The sequence below is a fragment of the Chelonia mydas genome, chromosome 1 (genome assembly GCF_015237465.2).
Source record: "Chelonia mydas isolate rCheMyd1 chromosome 1, rCheMyd1.pri.v2, whole genome shotgun sequence".
Lineage (NCBI taxonomy): Eukaryota > Metazoa > Chordata > Testudines > Cheloniidae > Chelonia > Chelonia mydas.
Window position 1 is genome coordinate 325008485 of NC_057849.1, and position 20901 is coordinate 325029385.

Consider the following 20901-nt stretch of genomic DNA (forward strand, 5'->3'; position numbering starts at 1 on the left):
GCCTTGCTCTAGCATTCAGACCTTAAGAGTTCCTATCTTCCAGATGCCTTTCTCTGCAATGTGGAATTAGGAAGTCCACAGGATCATTTCTTCCCCTCGCTTCAAGTGTCTGAGAAAGCTCCTGGGGTGAAATCCTGGCTCAGCTATGACTTCAATGGGGCAGGATTTCACCCATGAACTCTGCAAGGCTCCCAACTCCATCCAGAAACTACTGCCTCACAGAATTCAGGAGCTCCACAGGGTCTCTTGGCCCTCCTGTTTCTTCCTGCATTGCAGAACTTTGGAACTCTGCAAACCCCCTGGGTTCCCAGATCCCCCTGCCATTCATTGCCCTAGAGGTCATGTAGGGCACCCATTTCTCCTTCCCCAGCATAGGTTTTACAAAATGCCTACCTGGCCATGTGGACTATATAAAACATATATACAAAATTGCTTTGGATTTTTTAGAAACAAAACATTTGTTTTATAACTTCCCATAAAACCTCCAACAACATCTAGGTTGTCCCACAAGATTACAGAAGTAAGGAAGTTTGACTTTCTAATAAATACAAAAGTGTGGGGGTCTTATCTTGCTGCCACTAGAGTCAACTGGAGGTTTGCCTCCCATTAAAAAATAACATATAAAAATATACATTAAAAGAACCACAAAAACCATAGAAAATCTCTTTCATGGCATATAGGTATTATATTTTGCAAAAATACTGTGTAGTAATGCTAATCAAATTAAGAATCTGCATCCACTCATATTAGCTAATCAATAAGTGCACACACTATTCCTTTATCATTAGAGCTGTAGATCTGTGATCCCTTTAGCGAAATATGATGATTTTCTGGCAAAAGCAGTACTTTAAAATTATATGGTATTAAAAGTTAGAGCTCTGACTTCAGCAACAATATATAAATGTTACCAAATTACTGAGACACTCCACATTAACAATGCTTGATGGGCACCTTTGTTATAGAAATTGTCTCAATATTTGCAATGCTAATTCAAGAATAGTATTATTTTATAAACAATTACACATCAGCCATAAAATTCCAATAAAGGTCTCTATTTTATTCACAATATACAGCAGCCTGATGACTAGATTTATTCTTAAGAAACAGTTATGGAACTTTTTTTTCAATTTAGTTTATATTCAGGTCAAAAAGGTACATGTACATGCTTGAAACTGAAATTATGTCCAATGAGTGTGAAAGAGGGGATCTCATGTAAGTATGTTTATTAAGTCTGTGTGAATTCATGCACCAAACAGACATGAAGGTTTTCCTTTTTCGTTATTCTTAAGATGAGTGCAATTTATAAGCCTATGAGCCAAATTGAGAAGTGATGTATAAAGAGGTGTTAGAATGTTCTGTTACACTCAGACTTGTTTATACAAACTCTACTGAAGAGGGAGGGAATCTAAGGCCTTGTCTACACTACTGGGGTAGGTCAACCTCAATTATGTTACTCCAGCTATGTGAATAACGTAGCTAAAGTCGACATAGCTTAGGTGGACTTACTGCGATGTCTACACTGCGCTGCATTGACGGGATATGGTCTCCTGTCAACTTACCTAACTCCTCTCATTTCGGTGGAGTACTGGAGTCGACTGGTGTGCTCTGCAGTCGATTTAGCGGGTCTTCACTAGACCAACTAAATCGACCCCCGCTGCATCGATCGCAGCAGTGTCGATTCCCAGTAAGTGTAGACATGGCCTAAGTGCATGTAGCTTATACACAGAAGAGCTGGAAAAATATAAGGTAAAGAAGCTCTCAGCTTACTTTAATTTACACTTCTTGCTTGTTGCACGTAAGTTACAGTCATTTAGAGTAACAACTTTAGGTCAAATTTCGGCCAGTTCTTTTAGTGGGTCCACACACCCTCGATTATGCATCCTTCACGAGACTCCCTAATGCTTGCAGGAACTCAGAGACTGTTCTCCCAGAGGACACATATTGCCCAAAGGAAACAGGAGAGGGGTATGGTGGTAATCCTACTCCAGGGACATCCTAAACCACTTGTTATGCATGAGCTGTGACCCATTGTAGGGACAGCATTCCGTAGGGACCTCAGTGCTGAGTGAATTAGTCAGCTGTCAGGTTTGTTGATCTAAGAACAGGAACTAGAAACGGAGAGCTGATCAGCAATTTTAGTACAAAGATATTTTGGAGCTGCTGGCACTCTCCTGTCAAATACAGGAGGCCAGAGGAATCACTGAAACCACTATTGAGCAGAAGAGAAAAAAGAGAACCGATGATGTTCCTTCTAGGAGCCGGGGGAAATTTAGGATTCCAGCCTACTAAAATGACAGTATTGATTTTATGTGATAGCAATGATGTGGAGTCCAGATCAATAGTTCAATGGAACACTATAAAAGAAAACAGGTGCTGATGGAGATGGAATTGGTGAGTCAGTATATGATACTTTACCTCTGGGCTAACACCAAGACCTAATTTGAGGTTACAGGGTGCTGTGCTACAGGAAGTTTTTCAGAAAATATAGAAATAAGGTCTGGGCCATTTTTGGTCATTGAAATATCCCATAGCTCTCTTCCAATGCAAGAGTACTAAAATTAGTGTCCCGGCTAAAGTCCAGTGCCAGTCAGTATATTTTGCTGACCTAAACTGAAACCACAGGAAGATCTTATTTCTTTTTCTTTATTTTGGTTTATATAAAAGACAGCATCCATTCATTGTTCTGTGCAATTTCACATGCACATAAACATAAAAATATCACAAACATCAATCAGAAACACAGTAGAACACTTGAATAAACAATTAGCAACACAGTTTATAACACCGCTATCCACTGTTACAGAGTTATCACATGCTACTTGTGAGATTGCTGTGTTTCAATGGAGGACAAAGTCATCCCTATATATAGTTTGTATATAACTTTGTTCAGTTTGTAAAGATCTTTGTGATCTTTTGGGATGGAAACTATTATATAAATGTAAGGTTCATTTTTAGAAGTGCTCCTGCCAGCTAATTCACTAAGTGGCATAGGACATCTGTTTCGGTGGGGACTGGATGTCTTGCTCTAACTGCTAAGTGTATGAAGAAGTCTCAGTGGTTGCCACTGAAACAGATGGGCCAATAGAGGAAAACTGTTGCCCTGGATAACTACAGATTCACAAATATCTGGTTTATTCCTGGAGGATGTTTGGATGGTTGCAGCTGTCTCTGTAAGGGTGTACATATCTGTGTGCACACACGTGATGTCTAGGAGAAGATAATTTGGCTCCCCGATAGTCTGTTCATTAAGTGTGCTATCTTCAATACATCAAGTTTTTTAATTGGTTTCCAGTGCTTTTGGGAAAGACAGTCTATGGTATCATAACACTGCAGATTCACACCTCTGTGCCTCTCCCCCGCCCTGAAATTCAATGAAGTTTAACTGGATTACAATGGAGGAATCCACAGGATGCCTATTGTTGGTGCACTCCCATTGTGGAACTCCACTTTGAATGGCACTTGATTGACTCACACTCCTCTTATTACAGCACCAATTCCCCTTCTTTCCAGAGCACAGTAGTGTATAAAGAGTGACTGTACTCTTTATTAAACAACAACACAATTAGTCTAGCAAAAGCACACCATTTATTATTGGTACTGTATTGCAAAAATTAAAGCTCCACCTTGCACAAGCTCACAGTAGGTGACCTACTTTTGAAAAACATTTTCAATGGATACACAGATTTTATTTGAAGCTAGTGTGGGAATGTCCTTCTCCATCTGTGACTCTACTCATGTGGTGGGTAGACTCTCTCCAATGCCAGGAAAATAAGGGTTTATGAATTATGCACAACTATCGTTAATGCAGAAAAGCACGTTATTGTATTTTCACATGCAAGAATGACAGAAGATGGAATTGTTTAGAAATGATCTCCCGCTAGCCATTTATGGTGTGTGAGTGAAAGAGTTCAAAATTATGTTCACCTCCCCACAGATATCTGTACCACGTCAGCAACTGACCTCATCTTAGCATATTCAAGATATCTGGTGTCTGATCCAGCCAGATGCTGAACACATACACTGCGGGCATTCAGAACCTTGCAAAATGAGACCCTTCAGTCTTTGTCTACTTAAGATGATAAAAAAAATTGTCAAACTGTTTTTTAAATGAAAAATAACTTTTTGACTAAGTGAAAATGTTTGGGGGAAAAAGTAAATTTTCATGTTTTTGACAAAATAAAAATGTCAGAAAAATTTTGACAAAAATGAAGTTTCTTTGGTTTTGATGATGGTTTTCAGAGCAAAAAAAATCAGTTGTTTCCTGCCCTGCTCTATTGTCTAGCCTAGGACAAATGAGATGGGTGCTCACTAGCATTGCAGGTTTACCTGTATCAACACCAGTAGAGGGTGAACATACATAGATAGGACTTGGGTGTTTATAGTTCCATGTCAGCTAACCTTGCTTAGAGAAGAGCTAGATGACACAGTGGTAAAAATACCTTAGTCCTGTCTACACTGCTGACTGCACCACTTCTACCAGTGGTGGAGCTGCATCGTGGTGAATTACAGACCTTAAATTTGGGGGTATAGAAGCACACTTAGATTATAAACTCTTCAGGGCAGAGCATGTCGCTTTCTCTAGGAGACTGATTTTTCCCAGGTTTACACAATTGTAACTCCAGTGGAATAACTTCTGATTTACACCATTGTACCTATGTTTATACAGCTACTAATAACATCTCCCTTTCTAGGTTTGAGAAACATTTAACAAAGAGTTTAACCCAAGTCTTTTAAAAAATGTGAAAATTCAGATTTATATTATGCTAATCCAAACAGATACAAAAAAGCAAACTGCAAAAACAAGGAATCAATCTATGTTACAGTTTTACTTTACCATATTTTTTATTTTAAAAAAATGCTGTTTATTTTCTTCAATGATGCTAAAACAATATTAAGTGAATTATCAAATGGTATAAAATCCATTTAAGTGGAGTTTTTTTAATTTTATACTCTTTTGAGTGTAATTTGTTTAAAATTAATTCTGTTTATAATGGGATTCTACATCTGCAACAGAAAACAGAAGTGCTATATCAAGTGCACTAAGCAAAATCTCCCACAGTAGGCTAGCTAGTGGGGAAGGTTAGTACCCGAGCTATTGTAGTCTACTGAATCATAGATTATCAGGGTTGGAAGGGACCTCAGGAGGTCATCTAGTCCAACCCCCTGCTCAAAGCAGGACCAATCCCCCAATTTTTGCCCCAGATCCCTAAATGGCCCCCTCAAGGATTGAACTCACAACCCTCGGTTTAGCAGGCTAATGCTCAAACCACTGAGCTATCCCAGGAAGTCAACAGGAATTTGCCTGAGAAAGGGCAGAGTAAAAATGGAGGTACTGATTACCTTGGGGAGATCCTGAGATATCAGGCCTGCTATAAAGGCCTAGTATAAGGCTTAAAGCCTGAACTGAAGTCAGGCCTTGCTGATAAAAAGCAAAGTTAGCAAAAGTCAGGCCCTCTTACAAAACATGCCAGCTAGCAGATTCGCTGTCTGAACTTGGCAAGAACATGGCTAGAGTTGCAAGCACTCCTAGGCACTAAGTATTCATGTAAACACATTACCGAAGGGTAGTATTAGAACACCTCAATACAAAAATATGGTGGAAACACACTATCCAAAAATGGTACAGGGTCTCATTGACCCCTCTTAAAGATAAGGTCAGGTTGACAGGGTGACGGATAGAGGTGTTTTGATCAAACCAACATGGACAAGGTAAACGGTGGAAACTTCATCTCAGAGGGGCAAGACGTAACTTGTTTGTATCAATGTATAAATGACGAGTCACAAAGGAGGTATCTTTGTCCAGCCGAGAGGGGGAACAGAAAGTCCTGCCGTTCACTCAGCTAAATCCATTGCAACAAGTATACCTGTGTTAGTGTATCTGTGACCATTGATCCAGGGCACTAGGACCGTGCTTTGTTGACAATAAACCTGCCAGAGCAGCTTCGCTACTGAATGGGGTCTGTGGTCTTATTAAGCATTTCAACTGGAGCCTGCTATCTATCTGGCCAGAGCCAGTGCAGCATGCAGAGAGAACACACACATGCAGCCAACAACTGATGACACTGGTGACCCTGACCGCTGATCGGGTAAGTAGGCGAGCTGTCCTCTGTAGGAATCCTGATCTAACATGGCAGAAAAGCTACAAGCTAGGGAACCCCCTTATCTTCCTCCCTGCACATTCCCACAGAGTTTGATAAGATATGGATGTCACGCTGGGGTGCCAGCAAGGGAGGTGCATTTGAATTTAAAAAAGATAGTGGGGAAGAAACATGGAATGGAATCTGTGAGACTAGGGCAGAGACTGTAGCCTTGGAAAATAAGAGTAAGAAATGCCCCACATGCCACAAAATTGGTGGGGCAACTAACGGGAAAAAAAGAGTAAAAAGAAGAAAGAGAAGCAACAGAGCTCTGGAATGCCCCTGCTCCCCTAGCAGGGCAGCAAGCAGTTCAGAGACAGTATACATTACAGCAAGCACAGGAACAGAATAAAACATTGGAAACAGCTGTAAAGAATCTGCACAAAAGAGAAGTGCCATCCCTGTTATAAATATTGGTGGTCAACAACTGGCTTCAGGTACCTGTATAGTGCCTGAAGAATGGGACAGAAATGGAAAAAGTCTCTCCAAGCAAAATAAAAAAATGTAACATGGAACAATTGGAATGGGTGCTGCAATTGGGACATTGGGAATGACTCATACCAGCCACCTAACAACCCATGGGCAGGGGCCACTGCATTGCAACCACCACCATACGATAAAAGCAAGTTTTGGTAAAACTTAAACCACAACCTAGACTGGTGCCTGTCAGAATATGAAAAGTAAGTGCACAGGAGGGAGAAGTAGTAAACAATGCTTTCTCTGGATTGGTAAATAAGATAAAGGAAAAAATGGAGCCGTTCACAGAGCACATTACAAGACAAGAGCTGTGACTTGATCAGAGGGGGTGGATAGAAAACCAATTTTAAAGTGAAAACCCAAGAGTCAGTGGATTAACACCTAGAATTGATGCATTAACACATGGAGTTGCCCAGAAACAGTTAACTGTAGCAGGCAAGGGCACTCCTGCAATCCATTCGGCACTCAGACAAAAGCAACAGACACTGGGGGAACAAATTCACATTTTGCAAGAGCAGGTAACAATCCCCACTCTCCTCTCAGAGTCAGGATAAAAACCAGAGGTATGGGTTGCCAACTGCCTTAATCCAGGGAGCCTCACTCAGAGCTAATAATATAACCTTCTTTCTCATATAATTTTACAGAAAGGTTAAATTTTACTTTATATCCTCTCTCAGTTTGCGAAACTCACTGCTGCTGTCTGTACTTTAAGATATGTTGATAAAGTTAATTAATCTCTTTTGGCTCAAGTTTTCCTCCCTTCCTAGATTGCTCTTCTCCCCACCTCTCCTCACTTCTGCTTTCTGTTTTAAAAGTTAAAAGTTATGGTTATTACAGAAACTATCATTGCTAAAAAAACAAAAAAGAAGAAGCAACTGAAAACAGAACAAAACAACAAACAAAGAAAGAAAACAAGGTAAAAACTTTACTTTAAATAAGTCCGTAAATTAATCTTTTTAACCCATTAGGAATGCAACAGCTGGAAATACTCCTAACTTTATTGAAGATATGGTTGCCAAGCAACAGAAATGCAGACTCTGCTTCTAATACCAACCACTGATTAATATTTGAAACATGGGCTTTCCTTATTTCCATAAAGCAGAGTTTTGAAATAAAGTAATTTAAAGTAATGGACAAAACCTTAAATTAATACAACAAAGGGGGCACATACATAACTTAATATGATTTTTTATCAATTCTTATTAAAGTTTTAAATACAAAGGTAATAACTTGCTTATTTAAATGCTTAACTTGTGTTTATTTGTCTTTTTTTAAACTAAATTTCTTTAATAACTAAGTTTGAATGCTTTATCTTGCATAATTATGAATATAATTCTGAGGCCATTAATCTTTAATTGTTTTGTATTTCATGTATGTTGTCCTGTGTTCTATGCTGTATGTGTCACGTGACTACTTTTTTCTTTTAATTTTGTTGCAACAAAATGCAATTTTATACTTTTTTGAAAATATAAGTCGTACCACACTATTTTAATATTATGGTTGGGATATAACCATCATAAAATTATTAATAACCATTTTTTAAAAAAAGCTCAAAAAGGCCTCAGTTATAAATACAAATGCATATATTTTTGCCAAAACAAATAATGCAATTGCGCACAAAATTTTTTTTCTCTGATTAATCACAGGGGCTTTTTTATTGAAAGGAAAAAACTGAAGTAGAAACCTCAACAGTAATGCAAAGGTAATATTAGCAAAATGTCAAATTTTTGTTTGAGTTTTTATAAACTTGTTTGTAACTTTATTAAGTATTAAAATATAGTTATAAGAATGTTATAGCAAAATGGTAAAAAAATAATATATACTATGTCTGGTTATGTTGCAAAATTTTATAACTAACCAAAAAATTTCAACAAGTTTCCACTTTTGTCTCCCAAATACAACTGTGTTATAAAATGTTTTGTTAAAGGGAAGTAGTGGCTGTTATAGTTTGCGCTTCTAAACAGTTAACAAAAGCAGAATTGGTATCACAAGCAAATTAACTCTAAAAAGCTTGGGTAAAAACTCTGTAACTAACTCTTGCTAAAACAGAGTGCTCAGCAGGGGAAAGCAATATACCCTCTCACAGAAGATTGTGAGCATCTATTTTAGCAGTTATGTATTATATTTAGTATAAAATATTAGTAATGCACCTCAAGTGAAAATGAAAGTCTATACAATAATTGTAAACGTATAGCTGGTGTTACAAAAGACTTGGTTCCTATTACACTGTAAACAAACTAAGTTAATCTGTGTATTAAATTTGGGTTACTGAAAACAAGAGAAATGTACAACAAGCAAGCAAAAATGTATTATGTTAACCAACTTAAGCTGTTTAAGGTTGCAGCCCACAGACTGAAAACACCAGAAGATATCCGTTCACAGTGAAGAAACCCCCAGACATCAAGAAAAAATAATGAAGTGCTTTATAAACAACAGACTGGTCAACTACACCTGAGTCTACCATATATGGACAGTTAAGTAGGCAATCAGCTAAAAACTATGAGCTGGTCCAGGTCTAACTGTCATTTAAATTGTATATTATTAAGTAAAGTGAGTTTATGTGCCAGTGGCTTTAAATCTTTAGCATCGAAATATGGATGAATTTGGCTACTGTGTAAAAGCAACTGTATTAGTGCTGTATTACAATGTGCATAACATTGCTAAACTGTTTAACCAACACACAGGTAAAAGTTAACAAACTAATGGCAGCAAACAACAAGGCAAGGAAAACACAAATTAGTAAAGAAGTTATTTGTGCTGCTTATGGAAGTTACATAGTAAATACCATAACTAACTCATTAGGGAATATTAAAAAAGGAAAACCACCTAATCTTACTAGTAATAAACACCTAACTGGCATTGTCCTCACTGTATAAGAAAAATACAGTGGTAAACTGACAAGATCTCAAATTATATAAACAAATTCCCTATTAGTATCCGTCATAATTTGGGGTTAGTGACACTGCATCCTAGCTGAGGCACGTGTTATTCAAAACAATCTTGTTCAGTGTTTGGGTACCAATAGTAAATCCTGACACAGCAATATTTGATAAATTCGTTACTGTCCATTCAGTAGATTATCTGGAAGACAGCATCTATAAGAATCAACTGGATCTACGTCAGCTACTGGTGTATCCAGAGCAATGCAACCAATGGAACAGGGAAGCTCGCCGTTCCTGTTTCCTCCCCAGCGACGCTGACCAGAGGGTGACAACCAGCAGTAAGGGTAACCTAGAAATGGATGGACAGTACTGTGTAGTAACTAATAACAAGAAATGTATATATAGACGCCTCACTTGTAATGTCACTACTTCAAATTTCTGTTTTACTTCTTATATACATAGCACTGTGGGACACACTGTAATAAAACCTATTCCAGTATTTTAAAACACACAACCTACTACAAATGATAATACAGGTGGTAACTGTAATTGCCCTAATAGGAGTGTGTTGTTATCTGCGGTACCAAAGTAAAAGGGCCAGACTACAACACCAGATTGGAAAAGGATTGTGATACTTAAATATGAGGCTGTGTCATATGTTCATATATACATTGTGACAAAGTTCCTCCTCTATCTTGGTGGGTCTTGCGCTTATTGGCAGATTTGCTCGCCTTGGAGATTCACGGCAGCCCTCAGCTTGACTGTTTTTCTGAACCCACAGTCCAGGTCGACTCCTCCTCTGTCTGACCAGGAGTTGGGAGGTTTGGGGGAACCCGGGCCCGCCCTCTGCTCCGGGTTCCAGCTCAGGGCCCTGTGGAATGCAGCTGTCTAAAGTACCTCCTGGAACAGCTGTGTGACAGCTACAACTCCCTGGGCTACTTCCCCATGGCCTCCTCCCAACACCTTTTGTATCCTCACCATAGGACCTTCCTCCTGGTGTCTGATAATACTTGTACTCCTCAGTCCTTCAACAGTACACGTTCTCGCTCTCAGCTCCTAGTCCCTCTTGCTCCCAGCTCCTCTCACACACACCACAAACTGAAGTGAGCTCCTTTTTAAACCCAGGTGCCCTGATTAGCCTGCCTTAATTGATTCTAACAGCTTTTTGATTGGCTGCAGGTGTTCTAATCAGCGTGTCCATCTTAATTGTCTCCAGAAGGTTCCTGATTGTTCTGGAACCTTCCCTGTTACCTTACCCAGGGAAAAGGGACCTACTTAACCTGGGGCTAATGTATCTGCCTTCTATTACTCTCCTGTAGCCATCTGGCCCGACCCTGTCACAACATATATATTCATATATACTACACACACACACACACACCCATATATATTAATTATTTGGGAGTGCCCCCAACGCTCAATCATAAAACTATCCTCAATCAAAGTCCTGGATCTAACATTCCCAGGCCCACCATAAAGGACTAAACACAACTGGAAAATAAAATCTGTCAACCAGTTGTACGAAGGAATGTGCAGACCAAGGGACAGATGGGGTGTGAATGTGTGGATGACAAGGTAAGGTGACCATATAACAGTGTTTAGCCCACAGGGTTATCTTCAGTCCATCCATTATGTTTTTTCCAGGATGATGGGTAAAAGATCCTCTCCATAAAAAAGACAAAAAGTTGGGGAATATAGTAGAAAGAGAGAGCCTGAGATATGAGGCCTGGTATAAAGGAATAGTATAAGGCCTGAAGCCTGAACTAAAGTCAGGCCCTGCTGATATAAAGCAAAGTTAGCAAAAGTCAGGCCCTCTTACAAAACACGCCAGCTTGCAGGTTCACTGTCTGAACTTGGCAAGAACATGGCTATTGTTGCAAAAACACAAGCACTTCTAGGCATGAAGTATTCATGTAAAAACATGCCAGAGGGTTAGTATCAGAACAGTCCAATACCAAGATACGGTGTAAACACACTCCCCTAAGTTGGTACGGGGACACACTGACTCTTCTTAAAGATAAGGTAGGGATGGCAGGATGATGGATAGAGGGGCAATACGTAACTTGTTTGTATCAATGTATAAAAGAGGAGTCACAAAGGGGGAAAAGGGGTGTTTTTGTCTGGCCAAGGGGAGAATGGAAAGTCCTGCTGTTCACTCAGCTGAGTCCATTGCAACAAACATACACACATTAGTGTATCTGTAACCACTGAGCCAGCATTAGGACTGTGCTTCATAGACAATAAACCTGGCCGAGCGCCTTTGCTACAGAACAGAGTCTGTGGTCTTACTGGGCAGTTTGATTGGAGCCTGCTGTACAGGCTATCTGGCCAGAGCCTGTGCAGCATGCACAGAGAACATATGCGCAGCCAACAACTGATGGCACATGCAAAAGAAGGTCCTCCACATGCTGTTTTCTCATGTCAGCATTTTCCATAGCATGGTCTCCCCTCTCTAGAATCCCATAGATACATTCAGGGATCAACTTGGGGAATTGGCAGGCTAGAACTTTAAATTCAAGTTCTGGCAAACTCAGTAGCTACTACTACAGGTAAACCAAAACGGCACCATTTATCACCCGAATCTTCACTGGTTTTCATTTTAAAAAGCAAATCCAACCTATAAAATTTTCAAATTCCAAAATTACTCCAAATTTAACCTAGATCAAGCCACTATGCAAAAAATCAGATTTTTTGAGCACCAGAAGCAGGTCTGAACAATTCTTCCTAGACTGAAATATAAGGCAGACATTTCTTGGATCACCACAGTATTTCAAATGTGTTTATATAATCTATATTGTTTTTAATGATTATAGTAATCTTTTCCCATTAATAGTTGCCCATTAATATTGCCATCCACATTATCCACGAAATCTCCATTTTTTATAAAATGACTATAATAAAAAATTGACTGAATTAGATATTTTACTCCTTAGATTGTAAACAACAAGATAAAACCTGATAAGTCCACATTTGTGTTTAAATCGGCCATTTATGGAAATGTAGGATGCTGGCAATTTTTTTTACATGTTCATCTCTAGAAAAAAATAACTAAAAATATCATAGCCATGTTATGGACGTTAATATTCTATCCAGCCATGCAGATAGTCAAACACATATACAGCTACATAGCTGACACAGGCAGCGAAGCTGGAATAGAAACCATAATAATAGATTTATTGATCTCACTATGACTAGCAAATGAAACATGCCTCAGTCTGCTTGTCCAGAAGAAGAAGGAATTAACTCAGTCTGAACAGTAAAGTAGAAGTGGATCACAGATTAGATGTAATATACAAGGAATGTGACAATGGAAAGGTCATATTAGCAAAACCTCATTTATTTTTTCAGTGCATTATATATGTGTGCACACACATATGTATATTCACACATACATATGCACCAAGAGTCAATAATGGAAAAGCACAGGATGACTGTAGCCAGGAGATGAGCTGTGAAAATTTAAGAGACATAATCTAATCAAAAATATCACCAACAACTGCATATTCTCACTCCCCTGCAGACAATTTTGTCAAATGGGAATGCTGAATTTCTTAAACTATGTTGGTCTGATAAAATTCTCTCATTTAAATGGCCGTCTGATTAATTATAGCCTAACTTATTCCTCCCACATCTGTTTTAACTCACCATTTAAGACCAGGTTTTATCTGTGTTCAGGACCTAGGAGAGCAACATTACCTGAAGGATTTAACCTTTATCATTTGAAAGTCTGATTTAGACAACAGGAATGAAACCACTTTTCTTTCATTTCATTTTACAAGTCCCCTTACTCCTTCTGTTTCTCTGTATGCCACTCCTAACTGTTCCTTTTCTCTCCTTTTTCCGTTCTCCAGTTTTTCTTTTATAGTACCCCTCCTGGTTGGACCACCCTCCCAGTCTGTCATAAACCAAATGTGTTCTCATAAACCAAAAAGGATTGCTCCCTCTCCTTAATCCCATTGTCAACCCGCTTGATTTGGTGGTAATACTAACAATCCTCCCATGCTACTTGCATTGGAAAGAGTTGTCTCATACATTCTATTTTTTCCTATGATAGATTGTAAGCACTTTGTGCCCCTGACCTTGTCTCATGTACCTTTATGGGTTTCATTAAATAAATAACCCAAAATCAGAAAATATTGTGATTCTAACTGTTTGAATTAACTCATTACATTCATGATAATAAAATCTGCTCTAATTAAAGACACCTGAGTGATTCAGACTTTGTCCAAAGCTTAAAAGGCCAGTTTAAATTCAAAACAGTAACTCCCTATGCAACTGATTCTGCAAACACTGACATGGGTGAAGTGTTTTCACCAATGTAAATTCAGCCCCACTGAGTTCAATGGTTTACTTATGTGTACAAAGTTATTCATGCACATAGTTGCAGAATCTGGGCCTAAATGTTGTTGATGAGATTTAAGGGCTGATTCACACTTGTATAAACATGAGTGATACCACCAAAGTCAGTAGAATTACACTGAGGAAAGTCAGACCAAACTCAAACACACCATTTTTTTTTCTTTTAAAATGTTTGGGAAAGTTTTATTGTTTACCTAAGATTTCTCTTCTTTGATAATGCTGACAGGTTCACCATTTTGTCCCCCTCATATTATAGAGGCTATATGCTATACAGGCAGGGACCAAAAGGTTCCCACCTCTTCATCAGAGTAAGCCAACCAAACTAATCTGTCCCCAGTCTGCCTCTCCAATAAACCAAACAAAATACTCTCCTTACTTTCCTACAAATTTCCCAGTATATTTCCAGACGGTTCAGATGCAAACAAACATTCAGCCTCAGAGTGAAACAACAGACAATTTGATAATGCTACAATCAACTGCTTGCTGAAACCACTCATGCGCTGGCCTGATCCACCCCTGAAGATCACAGTGGTTCATTGACATCAGAGGTCAACTGAAGCATGAAGTTAGAAGGTATAATGTGCAAAACTCACATAGTCCCAAAATAATACAAGATCCATCTTCAAATTTATGCCATAGCCACAATGGAGGCCTAATGAATCTTTTCCCCAACATCATCCCTCAAATCAGACCTATCCAGGTAGAAACAAAAGCCATGGAAACTCTGAGCCAGTCATCTACTAAAAAAACTTTTGCTTCTTATGACGGGGAAAACCAAATGAAGAATAGCTAGGTCCCTTTCTAAATAACCCTTAAAATGCAATAGGCTGGTCAGTAGTAAAGACATCTACTGAGCAACTCACCAGTTACCTTCTCATTGCCAACTCCTATTCCTGGGCCAACCTCCTACTCCTGGACAAATCCAGTGAAAAGAAAATGGCATCCAAACTTCTGTGAACACTTGACCTTCTTCAATAACCAGGATCCCTCAAAAGTTAATCTTCAGACCATGTAAATAGCCTGGAGACAGGCCTGCTAGTTTTGATGAATGATCTGATCTGCTTCTGGCTCTCAAAAGATGACAAACGCTCAAGACTGTGCTTCTGGATCTCTCAGTAGCCTTCAAGGCTGGTGCTAAATAATGTTCTCTGACTCGTAGATGAGGCCTGGATGCAGGAGTGGATGAAGCAATACTTTTTTGCTTCCAGTCATTCCTCATAAACAAATCCCATACAGAGGGATATGGTCTTGACTACCTTAGAGATTGCACACTATTCATCCATAATCCACCAAGACCAGAGCTGATCCAGAAAATAGAAGGGTGTGCTGTCTTCCAGGTGCTAAGATACAGGATGTAGACCTGAGGTTGAAAAGGATCCTAAAGGGAGCGGGAAAGAATCCCCTAATTATCCTTCATGTGGGAAAAAATGATACCAGTAGATTCTCGCTGGAACATATCAAGGGAGACTATGCTAGACTGGGGAAGATGCTTAAGGAAATCGAGGTTCAGGTGATCTTTAGTGGGATTCTGCCTGTTCCTAGAGAAGGGCGACAAAGGTGTGACAAGATTATGACTCTCAATAGATGGCTTAGGCAGTGGTGCTATAAGGAGGGCTTTGGGATGTATGGCCACTGGGAGGCGTTCATGGACAGAAGACAGTTCTCTCAGGATGGACTTCATCTGAGTAGGGAAGGAAATAGACTTCTAGGATGGAGGCTGGCACAACTGATTAAGAGAGCTTTAAACCAGGAATTTGGGGGAGATGGTTGGGAGATGTCCAGCTAATCTCCACACCGGATTTTAGCATTAAGAAAGAAGAAAACAAAGTAAGAAAGGATACAGCCATGGGTAGAAGAATGGACATAAGGAGGAAGGGCAGTGTGGATACCAGTCTAATAGGTCATACTGGCTGTAGAATGACTGTGCCTAATCGGGTACAGAATGTGAGTGAGGCCAAACAGCAAAAATTAAGATGTTTGTACACCAATGTGAGGAGCCTAGGTAACAAAAATGGAGGAATTAGAGCTACTGGTGCAGGAAGTAAAACCAGATACTATAGGGATAACAGAAACATGGTGGAATAGTAGACATGACTGGACCACAGGTATTGAAGGGTATGTGCTGTTTAGGAAAGACAGAAATAAAGGTAAAGGTGACGGAGTAGCACTGTATATCAATGATGAGTTAGAATGTAAAGAAATAAGAAGCGATGGAATGGATAAGACAGAGTCCGTCTGGGCAAAAATCACAGTGGGGAAGAAAACTACTCGAGCCTCCCCTGTGATAGTGCTTGGGGTGTGCTATAGACCGCCGGGATCTAATTTGGATATGGATAGAGCCCTCTTTAATGTTTTTAATGAAGTAAATATGAATGGAAACTGCGTGATCATGGGAGACTTTAACTTCTCAGATATAGACTGGAGGACGAGTGCTAGTAATAATAATAGGGCTCAGATTTTCCTAGATGCGATAGCTGATGGATTCCTTCATCAAGTAGTTCCTGAACCGACTAGAGGGGATGCCATTTTAGATTTGGTTTTGGTGAGTAGTGAGGACCTCATAGAAGAAATGGCTGTAGGGGACAATCTTGGTTCAAGTGATCATGAGCTAATTCAGTTCAAACTGAATGGAAGGAAAAACAAAAATAAATCTGGTTTCAGAGTAGCAGCTGTGTTACTCTGTATTTGCAAAAAGAAAAGGAGTACTTGTGGCACCTTAGAGACTAACAAATTTATTTGAGCATAAGCTTTCGTGAGCTACAGCTCACTTCCTCGGATGCATTCAGTGGAAAATACAGTGGGGAGATTTATATACATAGAAAACATGAAACAATGGGTGTTACCATACACACTGTAACCAGAGTGATCACTTAAGGTGAGCAATTACCAGCAGGATAGCCGGGGGCGGGGCGGGGAGGAACCTTTTGTAGTGACAATCAAGGTGGGCCATTTCCAGCAGTTGACAAGAATGTCTGAGGAACAGTGAGGGGGGGGAGGATAAACATGGGGAAATAGTTTTACTTTGTGTAATGACACATCCACTCCCAGTCTCTATTCAAGCCTAAGTTAATTGTATCCAGTTTGCAAATTAATTCCAATTCAGCAGTCTCTCATTGGAGTCTGTTTTTGAAGTTTTTTTGTTGAAGTATTGCCACTTTTAGGTCTGTAATCGAGTGACCAGAGAGATTGAAGTGTTCTCCAACTGGTTTTTGAATGTTATAATTCTTGACGTCTAATTTGTGTCCATTTATTCTTTTACATAGAGACTGTCCAGTTTGACATGGCAGAGGGGCAATCCTGGCACATGATGGCATATATCACATTGGTAGATGTGCAGGTGAACGAGCCTCTGATGGTGTGGCTGATGTGATTAGGCCCTATGATGGTGTCCCCTGAATAGATATGTGGACATAGTTGGCAACGGGCTTTGTTGCAAGGATAGGTTCCTGGGTTAGTGGTTCTGTTGTGTGGTGTGTGGCTGCTGGTGAGTATTTGCTTCAGGTTGGGGGGCTGTCTGTAAGCAAGGACTGGCCTGTCTCCCAAGATCTGTGAGAGCTATGGGTCGTCCTTCAGGATAGGTTGTAGATCCTTGATGATGCGTTGGAGAGGTTTTAGTTGGGGTCTGAAGGTGATGGCTAGTGGCGTTCTGTTATTTTCTTTGTTGGGCCTGTCCTGTAGTAGGTGACTTCTGGGTACTCTTCTGGTTCTGTCAATCTGTAACTAGGGTTTTTTATTTCAAAAGGGCAGACTTTCAAAAATTAAGGAAATTAGTTAGGGAAGTGGATTGGACTGAATAACTTATGGATCTAAAGGCAGAGGAGGCCTGGGATTACTTTAAGTCAAAGCTGCAGAAGCTATCGGAAGCCTGCATCCCAAGAAAGGGGAAAAAATTCATAGGCAGGAGTTATAGACCAAGCTGGATGAGCAGTCATCTCAGAGAGGTGATTAAGAAAAAGCAGAAAGCATACATGGAGTGGAAGATGGGAGGGATCAGCAAGGAAAGCTAGCTTATTGAGGCCAGAATATGTAGGGATAAACTGAGACAGGCTAAAAGTCAAGTAGAGTTGGACCTCGCAAAGGGAATTAAAACCAATAGTAAAAGGTTCTATAGCCATATAAATAAGAAGAAAGCAAAGAAAGAAGAAATGGGACCGCTAAACACTGAGGATGGTGTGGAGGTTAAGGATAATCTAGGCATGGCCCAATATCTAAACAAATACTTTGCCTCAGTCTTTAATAAGGCTAATGAGGATCTTAGTGATAATGGTAGCATGACAAATGAGAATGAGGATATGGAGGTAGATGTTACCATATCTGAGGTAGAAGCAAAACTCGAACAGCTTTATGGGACTAAATCGGGGGGCCCAGATAATCTTCATCCAAGAATATTAAAGGAATTGGCACATGAAATTGGAAGCCCATTAGCAAGAATTTTTAATGAATCTGTAAACTCAGGGGTTGTACCGTATGATTGGAGAATTGCTAACATAGCTCCTATTTTTAAGAAAGGAAAAAAAAGTGATCTGGGTAACTACAGGCCTGTTAGTTTGACTTCTGTAGTATGGAAGGTCTTGGAAAAAAATTTGAAGGAGAAAGTAGTTAAGGACATTGAGGTCAATGGTAAATGGGACAAAATACAACATGGTTTTTTACAAAAGGTAGATAGTGCCAAACCAATCTGATCTCCTTCTTTGAGAAAGTAACAGATTTTTTAGACAAAGGAAATGCAGTGGATCTAATTTACCTAGATTTCAGTAAGGCGTTAGATACTGTGCCACATGGGGAATGAATAGTTAAATTGGAAAAGATGGGGATCGATATGAAAAGTGAAAGGTGGATAAGGAATCGGTTAACAGGGAGACTACAGCGAGTCATGCTGAAAGGTGAACTGTCAGGCTGGAGGGAGGTTACCAGTGGAGTTCCTCAGGGATCGGTTTTGGGACCAATCTTATTTAATCTTTTTATTACTGACCTTGGCACAAAAAGTGGGAGCGTGCTAATAAAGTTTGCAGATGACACGAAGCTGGGAGGTATTGCCAATTTAGAGAGAGACCGGGATATCATACAGGAAGATCTGGATGACCTTGTAAACTAGAGTAAGAGTAATAGGATGAAATTTAATAGTGAGAAATGTAAGGTCATGCTTTTAGGAATTAATAACAAGAATTTTAGTTATAAGCTGGGGACGCATCAATTAGAAGTAACGGAGGAGGAGGAGGACCTTGGAGTATTGGTTGATCATAGGATGACTATGAGCCGCCAATGTGATGTGGCCGTGAAAAAAGCTAATGCGGTCTTGGGATGCATCAGGCAAGGTATTTCCAGTAGAGATAAGGAGATTTTAGTACCATTATACAAGGCACTGGTGAGACCTCACCTGGAATACTGTGTGCAGTTCTGGTCTCCCATGTTTAAGAAGGATGAATTCAAACTGGAACAGGTACAGAGAAGGGCTACTAGGATGATCTGAGGAATGGAAAACCTGTCTTATGAAAGGAGACTCAAGGAGCTTGGCTTGTTTAGCCTAACCAAAAGAAGTTTGAGGGGAGATATGATTGCTCTCTGTTAATATATATCAGAGGGATAAATACTGAAGGGGGAGAGGAATTATTTAAGCTCAGTACCAATGTGGACACAAGAACTAATGGATATAAACTGGTCAACGGGAAGTTTAGACTTTAAATTAGATGAAGGTTTCTAACCATCAGAGGAGTGAAGTTTTGGAATAGCCTTCCAAGGGAAGCAGTGGGGGTAAAAGACCTATCTGGCTTTAATATTAAACTCGATAAGTTTATGGAGGAGATGGTATGATGGGATAATATGATTTTGGCAATTAATTGATCTTTAAATATTCATGGTAAATAGGCCCAATGGCCTGTGATGGGATGTTAGATGGGGTGGGATCTGAGTTACTACAGAGAATTCTTTCCTCGGTATCTGGCTGGTGAATCTTGCCCATATGCTCAGGGTTCAGCTGATCGCCATATTTGGGGTCAGGAAGGAATTTTCCTCCAGGGCAGATTGGAAGAGGCCCTGGAGGTTTTTCGCCTTCGTCTGTAGCATGAGCCATGAATCACTTGCTGGAGGATTCTCTGCTCCTTGAAGTCTTTAAACATCATGTCAAGGTTCTTTCCCCACTCTGAACTCTAGAGTACAGATGTGGGGACCTGCATGAAAACCTCCTAAGCTTACTTTTACCAGCTTAGGTTAAAACTTCCCCAAAACTTCCCTTTGCCCTTGGACTTCCACTGCCACCACCAAACTTTATCTGGGTTTATTTATTAGGAAAGCGTTGTTTGGAAACGTCTTTCCCCCCAAAATCCTCCCAACACCTTGCACCCCACTTCCTGGGGAAGGTTTGGTAAAAATCCTCACCAGTTTACATAGGTGACCACAGACCCAAACCCTTGGATCTTAAGAACAATGAAAAAGCATTCAGTTTCTGAAAAGAAGGATTTTAATGGAAGTAAAAAGTAAAAAAGAATCACCTCTGTAAAATCAGGATGGTAAATACCTTACAGGGTAATTAGATTCAAAACATAGAGAATCCCTCTCGGCAAAACATTAAAAGACACACAGACAGGAATATCCATTCTATTCAGCACAGCTTAATTTCTCAGCCATTTAAAGAAATCATAATCTAACGCATCTCTAGCTAGATTACTTACTAAGTTCTAAGACTCCATTCCTGTTCTGTCCCCAGCAAAAGCATCACACAGACAGACTCTTTGTTCTTCCCTCCCCCCAGCTTTTGAAAGTATCTTGTCTCCTCATTGGTCATTTTGGTCAGGTGCCAGCGAGGTTATCCTAGCTTCTTAACCCTTTACAGGTGAGAGGATTTTTCCTCTGGCCAGGAGGGATTTTAAAGGGGTTTACCCTTCCCTTTATATTTATGACACCATGATTTGAGGACTTCAACAGCTCAGACATAGGTGAGAGGTTTATTGCAGCAGTGGGTGGGTGAGCTTCTGTGGCCTGCATTGTGCAGGAGGTCAGACTAGATGATCATAATGGTCCCTTCTGACCTTAATATCTATGAATCTATG

At 39.8% G+C, this 20901-nt stretch overlaps 1 protein-coding gene and 1 long non-coding RNA gene across 30 annotated transcripts in view; one reads left to right on the top strand and one right to left on the bottom strand.

Annotated features, from left to right (window-relative positions):
• Positions 1 to 20901, bottom strand: part of MAGI2 (membrane associated guanylate kinase, WW and PDZ domain containing 2) — a 1127025-nt gene that overhangs the window by 592428 nt on the left and 513696 nt on the right. The window lies entirely within an intron of this gene.
• On the top strand, positions 5832 to 9191 carry LOC119565077. Of its 2 annotated transcripts, XR_005223798.2 has the most exons (3): positions 5833 to 7262; positions 7382 to 7530; positions 8261 to 9191. It is a non-coding gene; the product is annotated as an uncharacterized LOC119565077 (long non-coding RNA). The 2 variants fall into 2 exon arrangements; XR_005223797.2 differs by having other exon boundaries at positions 5832 to 7530.